Raw genomic sequence first — 10444 nt, forward strand, 5'->3', positions numbered from 1 at the left:
ACTTACCCAGGGACCTCAATGCCTTAGACGTTGACAACTGGCACCCAAACAGGGACCCTGCAGTGTTGAATTCAGAAAGGGATATTCATGTAAGTACTTTTAATTACAGGGTGATGGGACAAGGTAAGTCTACTCTGTACTTACATATGCTAAAATATTTACTTGCTGCTTATGGTGTAACTATTTCTTCTTTTGACATAGAATGTCAAATGTAGTTAGGGAATGGAATCCTTGGTTCCCCGACGAAGGGACGTTAGATGTTGATAATTGGAAATGAGTAATGTATAATGTAGAAAGAGCTGTTCGAGAAGGGTAAAGGAGTCCTGCTAGATTTTGGTCCATTTGGGCTATTTTACACACCCTTTTTAAAGCTTTAAATGAGAAAAGATTAATAGCAATCTTAAAGAAAGAGGCCACCCCTTCTATTGTATATTTACTATTGGACTCTGAGGTTAAGGACGTAATAGATAAGGATGCATCACAATTAACAGAGAAGAAACAAGAGGTAAAGAAGGCTGAAAAATAACAAAATGAAAGCGTCAATAGGATGTCTGTGCAAATGGAATTGATTTTATCAAGATTACTACATATGGAGTTAGAAATTAGCAGAGTGAAAGGAGAATCTGAGAAAGTGAAAGTAACACAGCCTTCCACTCCTCTGCTTGCCGAAGTAATTTTTACCGCGTCGCTCCCTCACAAAACAGAAGGCTCAGACAGTGAGTTTGATGATGAAATGCCTATTTTTTCTTATCCTGTAATTTGACCACCTCCTATGAATGGTATAGCTCAACCAACCAGATATGAGGGTGTTGCTGTCCATGATATTGGTAAACGTAAGAAGGCAGTGACGTTGTATGGTCCTCAGTCTCATTATGTTAAGGAATTGCTTAATGGCCTTGCCCGACATTACAATACTTTTGCTCCTGAGGACTGGAAGATGCTTTGTAGAGCCTTGCTTAAGGAACCTGAATACCTACAATGGCAAATGTGGTTTACTGAGTTATATACAGAAAGGACTAGACAAAATGCACAGAGCAATAAGCCATGCCTCCAGGTCATAACCTTTCCCATGTTGAGTGGAACAGAACAATATGCAGATGCTCATATGCAAGTGAACTCTCCTGAAGAGATCCATGAGCAGTTATGAGAAATAGGTATTGAGGCATGGGAGAGGATTCGGCTGGTAGGAGAGCATTATGGCTCCTGGACTAAAGTAATTCAAAAACCTAATATACCCTATGTTGAATTTTTATCAAGATTGACACTGTCCTTGGAACGTACTGTTGTGGGAGAGGCTGCACTGCAACAACTACTAGGCATGTTGGCTTATAAGAATGCTAATGAAGACTGTAGAGGAGCCCTATTGCCTATTAAAGAATCTGGGGATGTAAATACATATTTAAGGGCGTGTAAAGACATTACATCCGAATCCCAGCATATGCAGTTATTTGCTGAAACTATGGCCACTACCTGGCATGCTTTACAAACCAAACCCTCTAATCTAAAATGTTTTAGATGTGGTCAAACGGGACATATAAAGAAGAATTGTAAAAAAGTCTACTGATGTTAACAAGAGAGGACCAGGAATTTGCCCTAAATATAAAAAAGGAAGCAATGGGCAAGAATGTGTTGATCAAAAATAGACAATAAAGGAATTCTTATAAAAAATGTTTACCCTATTCAGGGAAATTCTCCATCTGGCCAGCCCCGGGGCCCAAAATTAATAACTGAAGGTAGCCAACCATTTTCCTTCCTGGTCCCTGCCACAGCCCACAGTGCTGCAATCGACATGCTGATTCATTCATCTACTGAGAGGCATATTGGTTTAAAACATGCTTGCATGTAAGTATCAATTACGGTCATTCAAAAATGACAGATGCCACCTCCCCAGACATACTAAAATCATGGTTTCTAAGTAAGGTAGGATTTTATGGTGGTACAAGTGTTGAGATATCTGGATGAGTCTAATGTGTATCTTGCACTGAATTAGGCAGGAAGATATCCAATATCGTGTGGGATAAAAATGGTAGTGAGAAGATATTAACTTGAGAAAGATATAGGAGGCTGCCAGAAGTATGGAGAAATTCAGATAATTTTGAAGGATTTAGAAATGCAAGCTCAAGTATGTCTCCTTAAGTGAAAGGGCAAAAGAAGGGGAAGAGAAGAAAATAACTGAAAACAGATCATTGGCCCAACTTAGAGTATAAAAAGCATAACCTATAACTTCCAAGATAAAGAGAGACCAATATAATACGTCCCACATAATTTAGATACATGCAAAATATTTACTTGGCTTTTTCCCACTTTAATGCTTCAAAATAAATAGACTTATAAGACATGTTATGTGATTGTCATTACTTCAACCTGAACACACTAATTGTGATGAGCCCTCTTTTTCTCAGTATGCTCTTGGAAGATACTCCCTAAATTGATGATGTTGTGACTGATTAGAGAGTCAACATAATGGGGTTAATGCAGTTTTTTTTCTCAAAGTATCCAAATATATTGTCTGATGCTGTACTTTGAACACACCCTCACACCTGAGCACATTATTTGAAATTGTACATCAGCATTTCCTTGGCACATTCTACTTTGTCCCTTTGTCTTTTTTGCATATTCCTTTTGATTGCTATATTTCCCCTTCATCTGTACAAACTGCTAAGGACATTGTTCAGCTACCACTTCTTGATTGCAAATACCCAGTCTATGTATGAAGGTACTTTGTCCATTTTAACCAATAGGCTAGTACTCACTCTCTGAGGAGAAAAGTTCCACAGTATAACTCTATGCCAACATTAGAGGGTGTAGAATTTAAGGCATTTTGAGACAAACAGTGATATTTGAATTGTAAAGCTCCTTAGGGACATTTTCATGGAGCTCATTAGTTTACCCAGGAGAAATATAAATTTCCACACACTTTAGAGCTAATTAGTAAGTATCTGAATGAACACTCAATCCTAGATGTTGTGTTATTACAAGAACCCATTGTATTATTGTTACATCAGAATCCTTCCCTACATGAATATATTTATCAGAAAATGAAAGAAAGGCATTGAAACAAAATGTGTTTTCATTTTAGGCATTTAGTCCTTGTGGTGAGGGTAATGTCTGAACTCTTCCATTCAATAAAAGTTTGAAGTTTATAAGAGCACTTCCTACATATAAGAATTTGTGGCAGGTTCATTGAGAGGGTTATTTCAGCATGGAGATATCCCTAATAAGAATTATATTTAAATAGAGTATATGGCAGTTATGACGTATCAATGGCTATTGAGGCATTTTCTATTCTAAAGAAGAATAAATTTGTGGAGTCTTTAGTAACATCAGTAAAACTGTATGTTCAACCTATACTTGGTATTACTTGTCCTACATTTATAATGATTAGGCTGATAAGATATCCAAACATATCTAACGGTATTTCAATAAAATCCCAAACTGATGTAGATACATGTGTCCCTCATTGGAACTGTTGGGCAAATTAGGCTTGTCTGTGTTTTAGTTCAATCCATAATCTCCTGGTTAAACAGTCTTCAAAAATATTCACAGAATATATGTAAGTAAAGGTCATGACAGTTACATCTGTATAATACTTCTAAGGTCAGGATAAAAGTATTTGTTCCCAACATTTAAAATCAACAGGATCTGTTAAATTCATGGATCTAGAATTTTATGGCTTCACATTCACATCTCAAAATTGCATCAATATGACTTGTATCTCTACCATTTCAACAAAACACTGTTCTTATTGAACTTGTCTATGTCCTTTTACTTTTCAAGTCCAAATAGCATATTTCCTTCAATGTCTCTGTAACAGTTTTGACCTTTTCTTCCTGCCAATTCTTTCCTTTCTTTAATTCTGTAAATCTGTTTTTATTACTTTCTTGTTTCCTTATATCTTTCTTCCAATTTTGTCCACACTGGTGCTCACATTGCTACACTTATGTCTTAACTTTTCTTTTCCTCTTCCCTTTAATAAAGCCCGCAAATTTATCATTCCTTTTCATATTCATGGTCATGGATATTTTGATGATATCCAAACAGTCCTATCTTTGCATCTGTTTAATATAAACTTTAGAACTCTTAGAGAGTTTTTTCCCCTAAATCTATCATTTTCACCTGTAATCCTTATCACCAAGAATATCAATAACACATTTTCCTGGCTATAGATGTAGAACCCTTTAGATTTCTTCTTACCCTTCTATCCCACCCATTATATAAGATGAACGATCAAGATTTTCTGTTTCTGTTACTAATTTGAATTCTTTTTTGTTGTTGTTTCTGTTGGTCGTGGAGCTGGAATTCTGGGCCTGTGTGCTGTCCCTGTGCTCTCCAGCTCAACACAAGCAATCTACCTCTTGAGCCACAGCACCACTTTCACCTTTTCTGGTGGTTTTCATTGGAGAGCAGAGTCTCATGGATTTTTCTGCCCGGGCTGGCTTTGAACTGTGATCCTCAGCTCTCAGCCTTCCGAGTAGATAGGATTACAGGCATGGCCCATCACTAATATGATTTCTATGTACTCCTTTTCATGCTCCTGACACAAGTCTGTTTCATGTACTCATCACTTGTCACCTAGTCATAAACAACATTTTACAAAGTATGTTTATTCCCCATAGTCTTTTAATATTAGTCCTCTCCATCAACAAATTACTGCTCCTTGTAAGCATGCAGAGGGAAGAGCTCAGACACAAATTCTAGTGTCATTATTTACTCACCACATTGACTGTTGGCCTTACATTTCTCATCTGTAAATGGATGTAATCTACCAGAAATATTGAAGAATACATTTACTTACTCCTAGAGCAAGAAGAAAGAAAAGTGAAGAGTCCTTACATTTTCCAACTTAGCTTACAAATAAGGAAAGAGTCAAATTCAGTTTGTTGGTATAAAGTCACAAATTGTTTCATGCAGAAATAAAAATAAAATTTACCTCTTGGCTCTAAGGCTTGTGTCCTTTTAAGGCAACTACAGATATGTAAGTGGTATTATGTAAATTGGGTCATGTGTCTACATTTGTATTGAAGAACATACTCAACGTATCATTGGAAAACATTGTTTATTGAATAGTATCTATATGAGAATTACTTGAACTAATCACACTAAGTTGAAAACTAATCTTAGTCCATCAAAATTTTCTTATTGCTTTATGTGTTGCCAAGTGTTCTTCATAAATTTATATATAGATTTACTTCAGGGAACTGGATAGAAACTAAAACTGACCAAGGATTTCTGCCTAATGAGTGAAGCATGCTTGAGGCATATGTTGTTACCATCTAGGGATATATAACTAAGTCACTGGCTATGTGGGTGGTGAAAGGTTTTCTCCTCAGTTCCCAAGTCTAGAACAAACAAGATCATTTGATAACAAAGCACTCAGCTTATTATATTTTATCTATGTGGGATAAGAAACATGTGAAAATAAACGATTTTATTTATAAGCAAACAATACCTCCAAGAAAAGTGAGTGTACATTAGAGAAACTGTAAGAATAAGAATAACATTAGGGATTTATTGTCTCGCCTGATTATGTGATTGTATTTCTTGATATTGAAACTCTCCTCTTGTTATTCTTATTGTATGTACTCCAACACTGTTTATTATTATGTATTTAATGTGGGAAATCTAGCTTCAAAGATGTCTAAATTTTTTCCTTTTCAATCATATCATTGTCATTATCAGGGTCACTCTGGTCATCATCATCTTCAACAAAATTATTATTAGCATCATAAGTGCTAATTATAGAAAGTCTGGTATGTGTCTATGATTTTGAATTATTTGTATTTTGATTAATAATTTTAATATTACCACTGTGCATGCATCCATGTTAAATTTTTGAATAAAGAAAGGAAAAAATGAAACCATAACAGGTAACTTGACTATGTGATTATAACAAATTATTGAACAGATTTTTGAAACATTGCACATTCCTAACCAGTAAGAATTAACTTCCTCTCTCCAGGTCATTACACACAAATATTTAAGGGTTTGAACAGAATTTTTTCAAGTAATATACTATAAATATTACTAAAACATCATGTGTATATCTAAAATTACCTTGAAAATAATATATTCTACTTTCTATTGAAATATTAGTCATTTTACTCTAGGAAACTTTTGGAAAAATAGACTATATATCTTTGAAATGAAAAGGGTAAAAAATAGTAGCCTAAAAGATTTAGAGGGAGTGTATATATTCAGAAATATATATATATATATATATATATATATATTTATATATATATATATTTATATGTGTGTGTATAAATGTTATGTGTAAAAAGTCATATTTTTAGATGGAATTTGTCATCATATATATAAATTTATGTATAGAATTTTGTGCATTATTGTGAAACAAACATCTTAAAACGTAACTAAAATTTAGAAAAAATCATCAAACCATGTGGCGGTAACTCATGCCTATAATTCTAGCTCCTCTGGTGGCTGAGATCTAACAATTGTTTTCACATCTAGCCCCGACAGAACACGTTAGATTCTTATCTCCAATTAACCATTCTAAACCAGAAATTAGCCCTGTGCTTTAAGTTGTGCATTGCTGGCCTTGAGCACAAAAAGGCTTAGGGACAATGCCCAGGACTTGCAAACAACAACAACAACATGTCTCACATTAATTTCACAAAAGTATTTTTTAACAGTTGTGAACATTTCTTAGAAACATGAATACATGCCCCTGGAAAATTTCAGTAAAAATGATAGAATATTTATGTCTATTTTAAAGACATGAATATTTAGGTTGTTTAAGATATTTATGTAATGATTAGGAATTAAGAATAATGATAGGTAAGTAATAATTGGGACTGGTCTTTTATTCTGTTTTATGATAGTAATAAAATGATACCTGTAATGATTATATAAAATTCCTTTTTCTTGGTATTTGAATTATAAGTGATAAATATTTTTGAAGTTTTTTTATTGTGAAAATACTGTACCAAGGAGTTACGATTACATGGGCAAGGTAATGAGTATATTTCTTTTCAAGGATTGTTGCCTCCTCCTTTGTTTCCTCTTCCCATCCCCTTCACCTACCCCCACACTGATCCCCACTCCCTCCCTCCCCCATTCCCCGCCCAAATTTGTAAAGTTAGTTTTTCGACATAACAAAAAATAACTCCAGATTTCACTGTATCTGATGTTGGTATAATTTGTAGAGGGGAAGAGAAAAAACAGTTTAAATAGGAATACAGGTAGAACCATTGCAACAATGAAATGTACAAGTCGTTATGTTGAAAAATGAACTTTACAACTTTGGTGGGGGAGAAGGATTGGGTAAGGGGAGTCTGGGAAGTGATGAGAAGGGGAAACAAAGGAGGAGGCAACAATTCTTGATAAGAAATGTACTCATTATCTTGTCCATGTAATTGTAAACCATCTGTATGGCATTTTCACAATTAAAAAAATACCTCTCAGTCCTATCTCTCAACATTACCAGACTTAACTCTCCAATTAAGAGACATAGACTGTCTAGTTGGATTAAAAAGCAAAATCTTTCTATCTGATGTCTTCATGAGTCACACCATAAAAACACATTTTGAAAGTGAAAGACTGGAACAAAATTTACCAAGCAAATGATCCCCATAAACAGGTGGGAGTTGCAATCCTAATATCAGATAAAATAAAGTTCAAATTAAAATTAGTGAGAAGAGAAAAAGAAGGTCAATATATACTAATTAAGGGATTGCCCCTTCAGGAGTTTATTACAATTTTAAATATCTATTTGCCAAACAATGGAGCATGCGAATTTATCCACGAAACACTACTTTCCCTCAAAGCTCACATAGATCCAAAGACATTAATTGTTGGGGACTTTAACACACAACTATCCCCACTAGATAGATCAACTCGGCAAAAACTCAATAAACTACAGATCTAAACAACTGCAAGGATCAACAAGATTTGACAGACATCTAACAAATATTTCACCCACCAGTATCAGGATACACGTTTGTCTAAGCACCACAGAGAACATTTTCAAAAACTGACCACATTTTAGGTCACAAAACAAAAGTCAAAATTCAGAAACTTTGATGTTATACCTTGCATTCTCTCAGAGCACAGGAAATAAAATTAGAATTCAATGCCAAAAGCCACCAAAGAAATTCCTGTAACACATGGATGCTGAACAACAAACTGTTGAATCATGAGTAAGTCATGTAAGAGATTAGAAAGGAAATTCAAGTGTTCGTGATATTCAACAAAAATGAACACACAAATTACCAGCTCCTCTGGGACACAGAAAAGGCAGTACTCAGAAGCAAGTTGGAGGTACATGAAACCAACAATTTAATGACACATCTGAATCTCCTTGAAAAGGAGCAGCAAGATAAACCCCAACCAAGTAGATGGAAAGAAATAATTAAAATTAAATAAGAATTAAATGAATTAGATTCCAAAAAAAACATAGAAAGAATCAACCAAACAAAGAGTTGGTTCTTCGAAAACATTAACAAATTTGATAGACCCTTAACAAATCTTATCAGAAAAAAAAACTCACCCAAATAAATAAACTCATAGATGAGTATGAAAACATCACCAGAGAAACAACCAAGATTCAGAACATTATAAGGGAATACTTCTCAAAACTATGCTAATAAGTTTGAGAACTTGGCAGAAATGGACCTTTTCATAGCAAATATCAACATGCTGAAACTAAACCAAGATGAGTTAAACCATTTTCAGAGGTCCATATCAAGCATTAATATAGAAAGAACAATAAGGACAGTCCCATCTAAAAAAAGCCAAAGACCAGACAGATTTACATCAGAATTCTACAAGGCCTTCAAAGCAGAGCTCAACCAATAGTACTCCAACTCTTCAATGAAATTAAAAAAGAAAGTTCACTACAGAACTTATTCAATGAGGCCATCAAATCCCTCATCCCCAAACCAGGCAGGGACTCGTCAAAAATGAGAATTTTAAACACATTCTTTGATGAATATTGATGCAAAACTTCTCAAAAAAATTTTGGTCAATTGACTTCAACAATTCATCCAAAAAATAATACACCACGATCAAACAGGATTCATTTCAGGGATGCAAAGTTGGGTCAATATCTGCAAGTCAATTAATATAATATATAGCAACAACAAGAGCAAGGATAAGAACCACATGGTTATCTCAATTGTTTGAAAAAAATTTGACAACATCCAACAAACCCTTCATGCTGAAGGCTCTGGAAAAATTATGAATCCAGGGACCATTCCTCAATAGAATAAAGGCTGTATATGACAAACCTACAACCAGCATTATACTTAATGGTTAAAAACTAATGCCATTTCCTCTTAAATCTAGAAGGGGACAACGGATTGCTGGGTCATAGGAAAGCTCTATATGCAGTCTTTTGAGGAACTTTCATACTACTTTCCAATGTGATTGAACGAATTTACACTCCCACCAACAATGCAGTAAGGTTTCCTTCTGTCCACATCCCCTCCAGTATCTGTTGTTATTAGAGTTCTTGATTTTAGCCATTTTAACTGGAGTGAGGTGGTTTCTCAATGATGTTTTGATTTGCATTTTTTATAGCTACGGAAGTTGAGCATTTCTTCATGTGTCTATTGGCCATCCTTCTTTCTTCTTCAGAGAAGTTTCTCTTTAAGTCTTTAGCTCACTTATTTATTGTACAGTTGTTTCTTTGAGGATTTGTTCTTAGGGGGATTTAATTTTTTGAGTTCCAAGTATATTTTAGATATGAGAGCCTTGTCCGTTGTATGGCTAGATAAGATGTTCTCCCAAACTGTGGGCTTTCTATTGATGTTGCTAGCTATGTGCTTTGCCATGCAGAAGCTCTGCAATTTCATGCAATCCCAATCGTCCAACCTTTCTTTGATTTGTTGTGTTTCTTGGTCTTTATTAAGAAAATTTCGGCCTGTGTGGCATTTACCCAAATGTTCACAAACAAGACCACAATAAAGCTACCAGCACGACTATGTTTATTGCACCCTTATTTACTATAGCTAAGATATGGAACCTCAGTAGATGCCCCTCAGTAGATTAATGGATCAAGAAAATGTGGTATAGATACATAATGGAATTCTATGCCTCCACCAGAAAGAATGACATTGCCCCATTTGTTAGGAAATGGAAAGGCTTGGAAAAAATTATATTAAGTGAAGTAAGCCACGCCCAAAGAAACATAGGTCCCTTGGTTTCTCTTATTAGCAATATCTAGCATATGTCTGAGTCAAGCAGAAAAGGTCACATAATTTGATGTTAGGGAAATGAACCTTAAGATATGTATTCCAATGTTATTTTTTCTTGCATGCAATTTTTCTAACACTTTTGTAAGATTATTTCTTTGTTGCTTTGTATGTCCCTCCCCCACAGTATGACACCTGTTTTCACTGTATTTGATGACGGTATAATTTGTGGAGGGGAAGGGGGAAAACAAATCGTTTAAATAGGGATACAGGTGGAGCCATTGCAACAA

The sequence above is a fragment of the Dipodomys ordii genome, unplaced genomic scaffold (genome assembly GCF_000151885.1).
Source record: "Dipodomys ordii isolate 6190 unplaced genomic scaffold, Dord_2.0 Scaffold239, whole genome shotgun sequence".
NCBI lineage: Eukaryota > Metazoa > Chordata > Mammalia > Rodentia > Heteromyidae > Dipodomys > Dipodomys ordii.